This window comes from Pagrus major, chromosome 2, assembly GCF_040436345.1.
Source record: "Pagrus major chromosome 2, Pma_NU_1.0".
NCBI classification, from domain to species: Eukaryota; Metazoa; Chordata; class Actinopteri; order Spariformes; family Sparidae; genus Pagrus; species Pagrus major.
Window position 1 is genome coordinate 29,527,368 of NC_133216.1, and position 17,418 is coordinate 29,544,785.

Consider the following 17,418-nt stretch of genomic DNA (forward strand, 5'->3'; position numbering starts at 1 on the left):
TGTAATCTGAAACCGCATATAAAGTCTTATTACTTAAAATATAGGCTACTATACTGAGACACTATTATACCAAATTATACTGTAATTACAAACCAAATCGGAGATCCTAATACACTATTAGACACCATTTTACAAGATCTTAGTCTAATTAGAAATCACACAATGCCATATCAGATCCAAAATATGCTAGTTAGACGCTATTCTACCCTCACTACCAAATTACGCATTTAATGCTACCAACATCAGCCTATAGCTTAATTAGACGAATGTACTGCCATATTATATCGGGCATGGCCTTTATAATAGTCAGACAAAACACACAGAGTTCAGAGGAAAATACATTTATTTGAGCTTTATTTAACATAGTTTCACTTTCTTACAGAGTCATTTATTGATCATTAGAAGAAAACGGTACCTTAACTAAAGTCAAACCACATCGGTTCACATCTGGTCGCTACACACGTCCCTGGTAACATGGATTCTCTGGAGTCTTGTGGAGTTTGTAGGTGGCTTCCTCGACGCTCTACTCCCATAGTTAAGACATCAGACCATTTAAAGCCATGTCACTATTCAACCCCAGTAACATTAGACCAGCTATTGAAGCTGCCAGGACATTGCATCTTTATTTCCCACTGTTAGACCCTTATTACAGTCTTATTAAACTTACTTAGAGGATAATTTGTGACACATTACAACAGAACTGTACTGTAAAATAAAGTGGTCCTTCTCACTGTTAGACCCTTATTACAGTCTTATTAGACTTACTTAGAGGATAATTTGTGACACATTACAACAGAACTGTACTGTAAAATAAAGTGATCCTTCTCACTGTTAGACCCTTATTAGACTTACTTAGAGGATAATTTGTGGCACATTACAACAGAACTGTACTGTAAAATAAAGTGAACTCCTTCTCACTGTTAGACCCTTATTCGACTTTCTTAGAGGGTCGCTTTTCTGACCCTTGTGGACGGCCTCCAGTGGAAATTTATTTACTCGCAGCAACCGCTAGCTGATTGCATAGCTACATGGTTTCATCTGCACTCGCTCAGCTCTAACGTTAGCGGTCTACCTGTTACACTCTTCTTCTCTGTACATCATTCTGCAGTCTTTTCTACTCTACACAGTACGGAGACACCTACTGGTGGAGGAGCATAGCGACACTGACAGTGCGCAGTATTAACATCCATATCAAGAGTCTGTGAACACAACAGCTGCCTTAATCACCAATTTTAATAAAATAAACCAAATAAATGTATTTTCCTCTGAAATAAAAAAACAAACATTTCACGACAGCTCCTGCAGCACTTTATTTTGGTGTGGGCAATCACACATACAAACTGTAAAAACAACCATTTTACCCCCCAAAAAATGCTACAAACAGGAAGGGCAGAAAACTATCATTTAAAATCTGTAAAATACAACTATTATTAACTCTTACTTCACATCTAAACTGCAAGCATGTCACACAAATAAAATAAACTCAAATCACACACAATATCTTTAACAGTGATATTGACATGACATATTGCAACAGCAACACTTGAAGTCCTCAAACATGGAGCAACAGTCTATCTTTTTAAAAAAATTTTATGGCGTCCTCCACCTCAGGCAGTCCATTAATAAATGCCTTCATAGTATTTGCATAGGCAAGTAGTGTATGCTCCTCTCCCCGTGGTGGTGGGATCACATCTGGGGCAGCAATTGCTACTTCAACAATTACTGCAGTGTTTGATATTGTTGCTGTGTCAATGTTGTAGTGCTTGGCAGTCCACTTCAAACTTCTGCATTTTTTGAAGTACCTCAGCAACATGTCGTAGCGTTGCTGGACGTCCCCTGCATCTTTAACTACAAAACAAGACATTTCACATAGGACAAATTCAATCACCAAAAGGTTAAATAGTGAAGAAAATTGCTGTCCTAGATTTGGTTACAAAAGTAAAATGTTTACTTTTTAGTAGCTTAAGAAGTATGTGTAGTATATCTTGTGGGTAATTTAACTTTTTTTTTCTTTCAGAAAACAATTTGCACAAGAAAATCATCGCTAGCTTCTGAATAAATCATCAAAAATGGGAAACAACGTACCGAAAGAAAGTCACATGGGCGACAGCCTGAGATGCTGCAAGTGTAATAAGGTCCTACCTCCATGCAAATCTTTCAATGACTTACGCCAAAGTACTGTTCATGGGCGGCGCGTACATGTGTTCAATGGAGGTGAATACTACAGACCAATTGGCCACAATGATTTGTACGAGTGTGAATACTGCTTTAATAAACCAATCAGAGATCAAGAGGAAATGAGGAGACAAGAGGAGAGGAGAAGAGAAGAGGAGAGACAGAGGAGAGAGGAGGAGAGAAGAGGAGAAGAATTGAATCAAAGACTGACAGAATCCCATCAGCGAGCTGAGGAGCAGCTTGAGAAACAACAGTGCAGCGACGTTTTAGAAGAACAGTCCAGACGAGATGTTCTGATAACACATCTGGAGTTTGAGGCGGACTATGAACCAGGTAGTGACAGTGATGAACTTCTAGAAATCCTCTCTGTGAAATGCAGTATCCCAGTTCCAGATCTCAGTCTGACTCAACTGACAGCTGATCAGCTGGGGAACATCCTGTCCGTCCTGGACAAACTTCTGTTTGATGAATGGATTAGTGCTCATCCATCCCTCAGCACTCTGCAGCACACTCAGGTGTTCATCACAGAGCTGTGTATTCTGTGTCCTCAGATATCTCAGGGAGTTTCCCTACAAAGCGTCTCCAGTCATGTGCAGTCCCTGGTGGAGTCCATCAGCGAATCAGCATGTAACGTTTCTGAGAGTTTCCTGCTGACTCAAGCCCTGTATCTGAACCTAATGCACTTTTTCACTGACTATGGCAGCAGTGATACTGATGCAGTCCTCATCGCCAAGCAATGGGCTGAAGACGAGCTTTCCACTGAGCAACTCTTTCTGATTGTCTTCCTGGGCACCCTAACATCATCATTGCAGAGTGCAGTTGGAAGAGCCACTGTGTTTATTTTAAAGATGGAGATTCAGTGCTTGAAGCTTCTCTTATCCACACTCACACATCTAAATGCAACCCACTCAGAATCCACTGAAATGCTCCTCAGACTGGTGCAAACCAAACAATGGACCCCAATGGAGGCAGTGACTCTGCTCAAAGCTCTGTCACAGAAATATACAGATGATGTTTCAATAACTGAAGTCCTGACATTGGTACAAGTGTATGACATATCCCCACAGTGGACGGATGAGTCCGGACGCTCTCTCTCCCAGGCTCTAGACTCTGCTGGCCCTGACAGATTCCATCAGGATCTCCAAAAGACTCTCAGAAGGAAAGATGAGAGCAGTCTAGTTGCAGCTTTAACAGAATTAAAACTGTCACGTAATTTTGATAATTCTGTGATTGATGTGATTAGGAACATTACCACTGGTGTCCTACAATACTCAGAAAATGCACCAAAAGATGCACCATCAATGAATGAGTCCTTTCAATGTGAAACATTGAATGCAGCTGACTTGCAGAACTCTCTGTCTCAGCTATGCAAAGCAGTTTTTGACACAAAAGGCTGGTGGCCCACAGTGAAGCAGATGCTGCGATGGTGTGCGTTGGTGCTTACTCAGAAGAGTGAAGCGCCTCAGCTGGTTGGTCTGCAAGAAGATCCGTGTGTCACAGCTATGTTTGCTGCCAGACAAGTCTGCATGGGAAACAAACTGGATATTGTGCTGAGCTCTGACATTCACTCAGAGGAGCAAACTAAGGAGTGGTCCAACTTCTACAAGCACTTTGGAATTTCTGTCAACACAAACATGAAGACAACAGATGCATCATACAGGAACATCTATGAAGCAGACATTGTGTATGGTACCATGGACGACTTTGTGTCTGATTACATTCAACACGGTGTAGAGGTGATGGAAACAGGGAACCCTCAGCTCAGTCGCGGATTCATCATTGAAGAACAATGTCTCAGTGCTTCCCATAGTCTGGAACTTTCAAGGCTCAAGGACAAAGACTCCCTGGTGTTTGCTGCAGAGGTCCTGCAAAGCCTCACAGGTAAATTTTACAGTGAAGAAGGGGAACTGAGACACAGGTTTATTAAGGCTCTTTTTCAGGTGCTCCACACCAACCTAAACAAAGACACAAACACTGACAATAAAATCATCACCATCTCAACGAAAATCACTGGAAAGGCTTTGTCTTCTCATGAGGTCTTCATGCTGAACTTTCTTGAGACTCTCTTGAGAGTGGTAACTGAAGAAACAGGAAGTAAGAAAAACACATCCCCTGCAGGGAAATGGTGTTTGGAGGTTTTATTTGCCTATGTGGAGAAATTCCAAGCCTCAAATGAGCTAACCAAAGAACTCTTCCAGATGGTTTCAAATCTTGGAGAACAAAGACTCTGGTCACCAGTAGAGGCCTTAAACCTCCTTGGAGCATTAACTGACCACCAACACGATGAAGGCTGTATTTCTATCATGAAGATTTTACTTTTGTTGGCAACATATCAGGTGTCTTCCAACTGGACAGATGAGAACAACCAATCCCTCCTTAAGCTCTTAGATTCATTTTTAACTGAGAATCTGATTATGCATTTAGAAAAGAGTCTCAGCAATGAAAACATAAAAAGCATTGACACTATTTTTGATGAAATCCGGCAGATGAAAGACATTGATGAACAAACACTGACTAAATCATACAGTGTAGTCACTCATGTAACAAACCTGATCAAAACAGATGAAATCAAGAAGCACACAGATGTGCACCTAGCAAGGAAACTGAGTCGCAGCACGGGCACAGAAGACCTTCAGGAGTTGCTGGCAGTCCTATGTAATGCTGTACACCTGAAAAAGGCTGAAGGGAAGTGGTGGCCCAGAGCCACTCAGATGATCAGCTGGTGCCTCTTGGCCTTGTCTGACACTGGGAAGCTCCTGGAGATGGGCACTGGAGAAGGAAAATCTTGTGTTATAGCCATGTTCGCAGCGTTACGAGTGCTTAGAGGTGAGAAAGTGGATGTGGTGTCCAGTTCTTCTGTGTTATGTCAAAGAGATGCAGAAGAATGGAACAATTTCTACAAGTTCTTTGGCATAACAGCTGACACAAACACAAATAAAACCACAGATGAAGGTAGAAAACAATGCTACCAGAAGGACATTATCTATGGAACTATTGAAGCGTTCGCTGCAGATCACCTTCGACAGACATTTGAGATGAAGGATGTGAGGCCCGATCGCAGCTATCAGTGCATCATAATTGATGAAGTGGACTCACTGCTGCTGGATCAAGGTGTGCAGATGACGTACCTGTCCAGTCCCATGGTCTCCATGCAGCACCTGAACATTATTCTGGCCATGATCTGGGGTCACGTCAGCCAGTACGGCTTCCTGTCTGCAGGGCACCAGACATTTGTACGTAGTCCTCTTGCTTCATTCTTCAAGGCCATCTTTGACTCAATAAACACAGAAGAAACTGACATTAAAGATCCAACAGATATTTTACGTATCGCTGAAGAATGCAACACTGTGCCAAAAGGATTTACAGAGGATATCTGCAAAAGTGAAAAGGATGAAGTTCTTATGAAACTGAGAACTGTGAGTCAGGATGCTGTGATAGATTTTTTTCAAGAACTTGAGGACTATGTCCCCTATGGCTTTACTGTTTACACTTTAGACGACAAGGGAATGCTCTGTCCTAGAAAGCACAGCCCCTACAACAACCAGGACATCCCAGAGCTTACATTTCTTGTCTTGGAGGAAGGCTTGTGTTGTCCTCTCTATGATTCAGAAGAAACTCTCATCATGCCTATTACACAGCTCCTCTCAGAGAAGATTCAGTACACCCCATGTCCAAACAATAAAGACAAAATCAGCATCCCTGGATTCCTGAAGAATCTGGTGGAGAAGAAAGTGTCAGTGTGGGTTCAGAATGCCTTTCTGGCTATGCAACTGAGGGAAGGACGGGAATATGTTGTTGAAAATGACAATGTCTGTCCAGTGGATTTCAGGTCCACTGGTATTGTAGAACTGAACAAGAAATGGGGTGATGGTCTGCAGCAATTTGTTGAGATTAAACACCAAATCAAACTGAGCACAATTTCAACAGTGACAAACTACGTTTCTAACATCTCCTTTTTTGAAAAGTACCATGGGAAAATATATGGAACAACTGGGACACTTGGGAGCAAAAGAGACATTCAGTTTTTGCAGGACCTATATCCAAATCTTTCTGCCTGCAAAATGCCAACTTTCAACAGGAAGAAGTTGTTTGAGGTAAAAGGTACTCTGAAGACTTCAGTTGAAGAGTGGAAAAAAGAAATAAAACATGTGGTTTTGGATCAGGTTTCCCCAAATCCATACAGAGATGGAAGAGCAGCCCTGGTGATCTGTGAAACTATCAACAAAGCCAAAGAGATCTACGAAGAGCTGAAAAGCAGCATCCCAGGTGAAATCCTTCTCTACTGCCGCAGTGACAAAGACAGTTTGAGCAAAATAGATAAAGAACTGCTTCCTGGTGATGTCATCGTTGCCACAAACCTTGCCGGGCGTGGCACAGACATAAAAGTGTCCAAACAGGTAAACAACAATGGAGGATTATTTGTGATCATCTCTTTCCTTCCTGAGAACACAAGAGTGGAGCTCCAGGCTTTTGGTCGAACCGGGCGCAAAGGTAAACCTGGATCTGCTCAGATAATCATGTCCACCGAACCTCTGCAGCCGTCCTTCAGGATGGTGTCTTCTCTGGAGGAAGCCAAGAGCACAAGGGATAGACTTGCAGCAGAGAAGATGAATTATATGATGAATGATGTCACTGTGATGAAACTGCTGGAGGATCTGTTTTCAGAGTACCTCAAAACTCTTCAAGTCATTCATGAGGAGACAGATGAAGATGAGAAAAGAGTTGTTGTTGACGTCATGAATGAATTCTGGGGGATTTGGTTGCAAACAAAATCAGAGGAAATTGACCAGCTGAAGAGAAATGACTTGCAAAAGAGTTTAAAAGATAATTTGTCGTTAGCAACGAGTCAGTCTCAGAGTCAGACTTCACCATGTTCTAGCATTTATCACTACATCAAGTTTGGAAATGTCACACTGAGTGAAAAAAAATGGGACGTCAGCACCAGGCTCTTTGAAAAAGCCATGAAACTAGATGAAAGTTGGGCAGCCATAGCTTTTTACAATCATGCATACTGCACTATACAGCAGAAGAAGGCAGATTACCTTGCTAAGGCCAGAGATGATCTAATGAAGGCACAGGAGTCTCTGAAGTATCTCAGTGAGGAACCCATGGTCTGCCTGCAGTTTGTAAAAATGTCTTCTGCAAACTCAGCCAACAGTGACCCAACCAGCCTCGAAAAACAGTTGACAACCAAGTGCGGCATGTTGAATTACTTCGACAAAAACATTAGCGAGGCCATCCAAAGGCTCGATGAAATAAGAGAAAGAGGGAGAGATGCAATTGCCAAAAAATCACCAATTTCCTCCCTGGTATCACCTGCTGATGAAGATCTCCAAGTGGAAGCCTACAACCTCTACAGTCAAGGTCTGAAATATGTGTTTTCTGTAGAGGAGGAGCCTCGATTCTCATGGGAAGGTCTGCTGGTGTTCTTTCTTGGAGTTTTACAGATTATTGGAGGAGCATTGCTCACTGCTTTTACGTTTGGTACATTTGCTCAGGTCGGCATGGGACTTATCTCTGAGGGAATATCAGACTGTATCTATGGCATAGAGTCCATGGTGACAGGAGAATTCAGCTGGAAGAAGTGGGCTATAGAAAAAGCCATTTCCATAGGTGTTTCTCTCATTGGGTTTGGAGTTGGAAAGCTGATTGCAAAGGGCTTCAAAGCATCTAAAATGTTAATTAAGGGATTCAGCAAAAAGCTAAAGTTGATGCCAAAGTTTCTCTCCAAACAGGCTAAAGACAGTTTGAGTGTTGTCACAAAGACAAATATGAAGAATGCAGTGAAGCACACTGCTAAAAGAATGGTCGAGGAAATCGTTACCTATGGACTCGGGAAGGCAGAAAAGGAAATACTGAAACAAATACTAAACAGCATCAAAAATGAGGTGGAAAGAGGAATTGTTGTGAAGGTGAAGTCCAACATGGAAAAGGAGCCCTTGTCTACATTAGTAGATGACATCATCCTCTCACATCTTGAAGATAAAAAACAACTTCATGACCTCCTGAGGAATGAGAAGAGAAGGAGTGAACTTCTGGCCATCTTTAGAAAGTTAAGCAGCACTGCAGTACAACCTTTCTATGAAGACCTCGACTGGCAGAACAAGCTTAACTCATCCTTCTCCGCAGTGATTAACAGAGCTAAAGCAGAGGCCAGTGGAAGAGCACAATTAATTCTGACACTGATCCAAGGTGTCCACATGGGAGCGCTGGCAGCAGACGCTATCAGTGCAGCACTCACCCTATCCAGCAAGTTTTTCTCAAACCTTCACGAACAGCTAAATATATTTAAAACAGAAAAAATTTCTTCACAGAAAGTGAAGGTGAGTGAGCTGTCTGATTCAGACATTGAGTTGCTGAAGGAATTCAAGCAAGATTTAGCCAACACCATCAGTGCTTTAGTGGCTGATGCTTCAGTAGAAGTGTTCCACCAGAAGTTCTCCAGTCACTTTGTTTCACATGTTCAAGGCCGAGTAAATGGCATCATTGGCCGTCATGTAAGAAGTGGCTTAAAGAGTGACAGAACAGAGGAAAAACTCAGAGCTGGACAGAACAACAGATACATTACACACATGCCCACAGACTCAAAACATGCAAGTGGTGCAGGTAAACGCTCACAGTCACATGCTGAAAACATAAAGAATTCAGAGACTGCAGGCAACATCCTCGATATCAGAGTCCTCTCAGAAGCCACTGGCACCAAGGTTGTCCTCCTAACACAAGACAGCCATGGTAGACTTACCAAAATGCAGGAGCTGAGCCCAAACACTGATCCTGCCATTCAAACTGTGACACTGATCTATAGACCAAAGACTGACCAATACCCAGACGGACATTATGATGTGCACATTAATAACAAGACAGTGAAAATAAATAGTGAGGACAAGAACTGCCTGTTCCATGCTTTGGCACGAGGCATGAAACCTGAGGCCAGTGAAGAAGAGATCACTTTGGAAGCACAACGTCTCCGATCTGTGGAGGCCGACACTCTCCTCAGAAACCCAGGCCAATGGGAGCCTTTCATCAAGCGCAAAGAGTGGACTGAATCAATCAGAGGAGGAGACTGGTACATGGCAGAAGGAGCTGCACGAAGAAAAAGAATAAAAATGTCAGAAAACCTGCAAGTTCTTCGGCAAGAAGTTGGGACAATGAAACTGTACAAAGAGTGGAAGCAGGATAGTTTCTACAGAAGACGACTTGGACAATTTATCAATGGAGATCACCAGCCACCAGTGAAGAGTATATTGGAGGCTAGACAATTGAACCAGAATAGCAGATTAGCAGAAGCCATGCTTGAAGTGGCAACAAAGTCACGTCCTCTGGATCCGAACAAGATTGGCAAAGTGGACAAATATCATGGCCGTGAACTTCCAATTGTTTATGTGCCTAAAGAAATACATCGTGAGTTTCCAAGTACAATATCACCAAGGTTCAGATCATTATTAGCTGGAGCCATAAGCCAAAATAATGTTGTGGACACCTTCAAACTGACGATCATTGGTGCAATGCCCAGATTCAGGTTGAACAGCAACAAGAACTTCTATGACTTTCAGACCAATCCGACAGACAACATGAGTCCAACCAGGCTTCAAGCTTTTGAAAACAGTTTTCAGCTACACAGTGAAAAGATGGTAGACACATGGTTCAACCTGCTTCCAGGAGTAATGACAAACAATGATCTTCAAACTATTACGGCATGGATCAATAAGAAGGGCTACAATGATCAAAATGATCAACTCAGGAACCAAGTCTCCAACCTCCTCTAATGAAAAGGTAACATCACATTTAATATGATCCTTAAAACAAAGCACGTATACATCATTCATATATGAGTGTTTATGGTGTTAGCATAGTTAAACTGTTGGCTGGCCAGGCACCTGCAGTTTTATGATCTCTGACATCATTGGAATATGTGATCTGAGCCTTATTTGAACTGTCCAAAATCATAAATGTTGATAGACACAGTGCAGTTGTGTGCAGCTACTTTAGTTTAAGTTTAACAAAACATAATATGAATATTTATATTGAGTGAACACAAATTAATAGACCATTTTACACTGTACACTTTGCATTATGGAGAGCAGTTGATCAAAGTGGATTTGTGATTTTTTACAGTGTATTGACGACACTGACCAGTGATTTTCTTCCACCTGCCTGATCATCATCAAGAAAACTGTCTGGATCACGAAGATTACTTTTCCTATTGGTTAACAAAATCCTAACTGCTTGTCCTATCTCATCACAAAGGTGATAGACAGGGAAAATCCTCATTTTCCACCCATTTGAACTCTAATATTGAAAAAAGGGCTATGTCCTTGGCAGACTATTTATAAGCTACATAACTGTTAAAGTGCCTATTTTTACATAATAACAGTTGGACCATTGGCCATGTCATTCTGTGAGTGGTTGGAATGTACTACTACATGACTGTGCATTTGTGATGACATAGCTGATTTCTCAATGGTACATGGTTAGTATAGAACGTAACTTTAAATGGAAATTATGTTTTTAAAAAAACCCATTGCTGTAAGTAATGTTTGAAAAGTCATAGTAATTGTCCCAGCATGTTTATGTTTCACTCTTTTATCAATTATGCCAAATAGATAGAGTTGGGCAGCTGATTTCAACTTTGCATTTAATGCAGGTTGGTGCTGTTTTACAGTTAAGATGTGAAAATTTTGGATGTGAAGTATTTTGAATGCTGGAGTAATATCTGAACCATGCCAATAGGTAAATGCATTTAGAAAACCTTGAGCTGTAATGAGAAAAGTCCTACATGCAGTCTAACCTTAAATGAGATTTCAGATTTAAGATGTTTTTTGATGAGGACACACTCATTGACAACATTCAAAATGAGGAAACTTCACATGGAAATGTGATTATATAAATAATATATAAGTGATATTCAGATGTGTTCTCACTCTTAATGGCAATGGAGGGGATGGTGTATTGCAATCTTTTAATCACTCAGGCATCACTAGGAAAAGTCTCTCCATGTCATCTTTGATTATTGATTTCCAATTTATTTGAAGCACCACTTTTTAAAGCCAGGCTTATTCAGCTTCATTAATTTAGTTTTTATCAACAGATTTCTCCTGTGCACGACTTAACTGAGTTTGGTATCCTTATTCAACATCCATTAATATGAAACACTTTTATTCTCATACACATACATTAAGCAGAGGCTGTTAGATGTCATAAAATATAACAGGATGAAATGTAAGATAAAATATTCCATCATTATCAGATAATAGAGTGAATATTTTTTCTTTATTCTTTACCTCTTTCTGTGCTTGCCATAGTATATTTTTAACTGTAATTCCAATCTGTGGTGAATGGTCAATAGAGTACTGGATTGCATTTATCATTTATTTATCTCTATGTATTACCAGTTCAATTTCCTTTCTATTGGTGTGTGGAAAAAGCTCACAGAAATCACAGAAGGTGCAGAGAAAATGTAGAAAATCTGTAACTGAGAATAATTTAACTCTGCAAAATGATGTACTGTAGGGAAGTAATTATGGGAAATATTACAGGATAAAGCTCGAGATGTTTCTGAGCTGTTGACTGAATGAAGAGAAAAGTGAACTGATAAAATCCACACACAGTGTGGATGACAGGAATCTTCTTAAGATGCTTTCACTTGGTGAATTCTTTCACCATAGTAATCTGATTACCTTCAGATCACCAGGTTCCTTTCAGCTCAGATGTCTTATTCTGTTGATCAGTAAGTCTCTGCTCTGTGTCTACAGCATCTCAGCTATCTGTGGTGTCAAATTTACTTTTGATTCAGGGATTCAATGGAACTATAAGTGCTTCAGCTATATTAAAGGGTTTAGGGGAGTAACAATGAACTATGTACTTACAATATATGTGTGTTACTTTGCACAACGCTCATTCATTGTGGCCTGAATAACATGACACCTGTATGAAATACTTCATAAAGAGAGTTAAAAGCTTCAGACTGTCTGTTTGTTTTCTTCCACTGGGTGCTGCAGGTTACTGAATATAATAAAAATGATAATACAGTGTAATATCTATAGCAGGGGCTGAACTGGAACTGTATTCTCACTGGAATTATGGTTTGAAATGGCACTGGCCAACACACGTCATCCACAGCACTTCATTCCCATACTGAACCAGTTAAAAGTCAAAGGTATAGATTAAATCTATGTCTTAGAGTATCCTATGAAGAGATCTGGGTTCCTGACATTGAGGTTCATTCTCTCAGAGGTCAAAGTTCAGCTCAGGATTACAAGGTTACAAGGTGAATGTCAAAGAGAAAGCCAGTGCTTGCTCCACCCTCACTGCCACCACTGAGGTGCCCTTGAGCAAGGCCCATAAGCCCAACTGCTCCAGTGGAGCTGCCCAGTGGCTTCCAGGTGTGAATGTGTAACTGTGAATGTGATCAGGGCGTCCCTAAAAAAGAGAGCGTTGAAGCAATGAAGACCAGTGATTTGTTACTACATAAGTATTCTCTTTTTTTGCCTTTACATGTCAGTCAGATGGAGCACAATGCAAGGCTGACTCCACAGAGGGAATTTTAGAGGACATGGGCAAAGAAAGTATGCTGAGGTGTTTTTATTTCATCTTTAAATAGTATTTAATATTGCACTTGAGAAGCATAAGTACATTTCAGAATGGAAAATTTGAAGTGTCAAAGTGTGACATTGATTAGTGCTTTTTACTACTGTGTTATTTGTACCCATGTGTGTAGAAATACCATGTGATTACTGCAATTAACAATTATTTTGTTTAAAAGAAAAAAAGCCGCATCAACTGCTCTTTCCCAGCTGTCCAGTTTTTGGACTCACCAGAGTAATTCTTTTGTACACATAGGGGCTTTGCTGTGAGAAAATGTGCAATATCAATAATTGTATTGAGTCATTTTATTTAATACGGTCATAAGCTTTTACCACTCTTCATTTCATCTCTCCAAAATCTACTAATGAGCAACTAATAGTACCTGACGTACTCCTAAAACCTTCTGACAAATCAATAATATCCACAATATCAAGTGGTAGGAAATACACAGATTACAGTCATTTATCATACAGTATGATGACCATGTTAACAGTGAAGGTCAAACCACATTACCAGCATTTATTAGTGGGTTTTTTGTTTGTTTTGTTTTATGTCAAAATTACCAACCTCACAAAGCACGTCCTTCTATTTCTACAAATGTAAATCAATGAATCCATACAGAGTCCATAGTAAGCATGTCACATGTCAATATGCACTCCCCTCCACACTACAATTCTGATTTTACTGTGATGATTTGTAGTTGGTTGTTATAGGACCCAGAAGCGGATCAGGGAGTGATTTAGAAGGGTATTTATTGAAAACACAATGAGAAACCAGTCAGAATATGACAGATACTGTCTTATTTAGGCCCTTAAAGTCCTTTGTTGCCTATTAACATTACCATGCGTTAATAAGACTATTTAAGTATTAATAAAAGCAGTTTGAACATGTTTGTTGACATTTATAAGCAGTTATATGAAATTAACTGACAGACAGCTGAGAATGTTAATGTTTCTTATGATTGTTTATAATAACATTACAAAGTCATTTATTGAGTCTGATGAACTATACACACTAAAACTTAATACTTCGACTCAACAGTGCCCCCTTGTGGTTGTAACCTTAGCACTTCTAACTTATACAACCCCCTTATTGTCTGCATGTAATATACATGGGGTTAGAACTACAAATTATCTTTGTTTGTTTGTTCAATTATTTATTATGTATTCATTTATCCAAATATTTAATTCTATTATTTACAGATATTTTTATGTATTACATTTGAGTGCTATTAACCATATATAATATGCATGAAATATGGAGATATGTGCATTCTCCAGTATGTGAAAGGAGGAAATTGTGTGTGGATTATATGACTATTGTATTTTGCATGTAATAGCGCTCATCTGGAGCACTGACCTGTAGGGGTCATAGTTTACCCCCAGCTGTTTACTCCAGACTTTAAGGGTCACTGTTGGCCAGTTACTATGATAACTGCCTTGCAGGATCTGACTACACAGCTACACTCGTACATACTTTGCAGGATCTCTATACCCAGGTGGGGCATTTGAGTAATGGCGACTTTATTCAGACCTCTGTTGCCAGTGCACTGGATCCACAAATGTGGCAATTTAAGAACCACTTCCTCAACCTAACCCTAACTTTTAGCTCACAGAGTTTGAAATTGTGAAATAATATATGTGTATTGAGCTAAGGAACTAATTTTATTATTTTGTCCTGACACACAGCACATCACCTTTATTCAACAAATCAAGCCATTACAAACTGTAACTTGCAAATTTCCAGAACCCAATGAAAAACAGGCTCAGTAGATATCAGACAGATAGAAACCTTGACATGAACACAGTACAAATATCTACTGATGAAATGAATACACTGAAGGTGATATTACAGCCAGTGAAAAGCACTAAAAATTAGCTCATTTAAAAAAATGTTATAAACAATGAACGAGTGATATAACATCTTTGAAGTTTTGACATATATGCAATGAATATCACACTTTCACACACTAAAGTTTCAAGTAAATTCAAAATAATCCTTCTTAGGAAAATCAACAGTCAAAATAACCTCAGCTCTGAAGCTATATTTAACAAGCTCTGGGTCACTCTATCTTTTTTATGCAGGAGCAAATAACTTCTAAATGTGATAGAGCTACGTTAAAACTACACAGAACCAATACGTGGTTGCAAGAAAGTAAAAGCTAATGGAGGTATGATTATGATTATTAATTAGATTAGATTAGATTAGATTAGATTAGATTAGATTAGATTAGATTGGCTTTATTTATCCCACAACAGGGAAATTCACTTGTTACAACAGCTCAAGATGCAACAAGTACAGGAGAATCAGACAAATACACATAAAGTTAAATAGAAAATAAATAGAAAAAAAAAATCCTGTAACCATTCAGCAATAACCAAGGGTCCCTGGATGTTCAGGACAAATGTCAACCCAATCCAGTGAAAAAAGTGATTGGTGATTGGTAAGAGTACACATACAATTACAGCCATCTCAATGTTCACCTCCCAACCAAAAGACCTTTAGGGTCCCATTCAATTACCAGCCACCGGGAGTCCCCCCACACCCCCTCCCCCACCTCCTGGGGGTTTGCCTAGATTCCACTGTGAAGACACCATTCATTCAATTGCGGGATGTCACCATGAGATGGTGCCCCCCTCACAAAAAACATATAGGCCTACAGGATAAATACCCATGAAACCTAAACCTTTTTCTTCTACTCCATTACATCTCAGAGGTAAATATTACACTTTTATTCCACTTCATTTATTTTAAAGCTTTAGTTAGGTGAGTTAGCATTAGACCTACTGGTTTCATTACTTTACTTACTTAATTTATATTTATATCAATAATCTTAAATTGTAACTAGGTTATATTATTATAGGTCGAGCTGTCAGCAGTATATAGTTATGAAAATGAGTTCATCCTTTACCTGCTGCAGCCCTAAAGTTATGAACACGTTAATGCATCAATAGTTAGAATTTGAGAATATACTATACATTTATTATTCTGAAATGGACCATTTGTTTATTCAGTTTATTCAGTCATGAAGACAAAGTAACTGTGTGGTTATATAATTTGTTTAGGCATAGAAAATCAGTCAATGAAGATCTTTCTCTTCTGATTAAAATGTCTTCCTCAGAACTACAGAGTGCTCTTTTAATGAGTAGGCCCACTTTTACTTTTGTGGTACTTCTACTTAAAGAAGTACTTAACCGCCACAAAGATGGTCCTTGCATATAAGTGGGCTGTCTATTCAGTCAGAGTTCGAGTTCTCTTCTGAGTTTTGTGGGGGTCTCTAAATTAACTAACCCCCTAACCTTGACTAATGTTTAGGGCGGAGACTTAAGAATAGGTTGATAGCCGAACAGGTGCGTCCTGAAAGAGGGAAACTGGCCACATTTGGTTTTACCATCCATCCTGAGTGATCGGATCATATGTGGACTTCTTCATGCCGGTAAATTCACACCTGACCTTGAACGCGTCTCAACATGCGTCTCGTGACCACTTGAGATCTGATCTGACTTCCCCACTCTACATGCAAATACACACCTACATCACTGGAAGAAACGGATACGTTTATTACTCAAAGAGAGAAATATATTCATGTATAACGTTGGCAGAATTAACAAGTGGGCCCAAATAGTTAAGAATGTGTTGTGTACAACGTTTCACAAAGTTTACACATTTTCTCTTAACACAAGTCTTAAAATTGAGCGTTTTCGTAAGGGTTTCTGCTGATGCTCACCACAGTCATCTTTGACCAGGTAAGTAGCCTATATTAGTTACCGTTTACTGGATTTGTAAAATTGGACATTGTTTATTGTCAATATGCTATTTTTTCATAAATTTGGTGTAAATAGCTAAATCAGTTGTAACAGTGGGTTCAAACAGCTGCTGGTAGGTAGGACATACTTTAGATATGGAAGCAGACAGGATGCACTTTAAACATGAAAAACAGACAGGATGCATTTTAAACATGAAAAACAGACAGTTTTACAAGGAAAGAAACATCTTAATGTGTTGTATTTAATGCCAAATTCACAAAAAGGCACCAATGACTTAGAATTTACTGCAACAGTTTCAAAAAAGTTACATTTTCCCTAATGCAACTTGTAAGTCTTAAATCACGCAATTTGTGAGGGAGTTTTTGTTGCGGGCACACCCAGAAGCAGAGACACAAGGCTTGGTGTTGAGTATGAAGGCTTTTTTGCAACAGCCTCCAGGCTGATGAATGGAGAGGGAGCCAGAGCCTGGTGCCCCCCCTCTTATTGGTTCATTATCAGCCAGACCGCTTTCACCTGGAATGGCAGGAGGCCGAGCGTCAGCCACAGTTGCATATCCTGGCCAGCAGAGGGGGAGCATGTAACACAAACACACAAACACACACACACACAGCAAAAAAGGTATGACAGCACACACTCCAGACAGAGAGTGAATCACAGTGACATGGTCATTGTCACTGTGATTCACAAGAGAATATGTTGCGTAGTTACTCTGTTTCTTTTAACATATTTATATCATTAATGTAAAAATACCCCCACAGCTTTGTGATTTTACTGCTTTCTTTTGAAGCTCAGATCCTACATCATGGGATCTCAGCCCCCATTGGCTCCCACATAACTCTAACCCTGTATTCAGTAAAAAGGCACAAATATCTTTGAATTGTTGCTACATAAC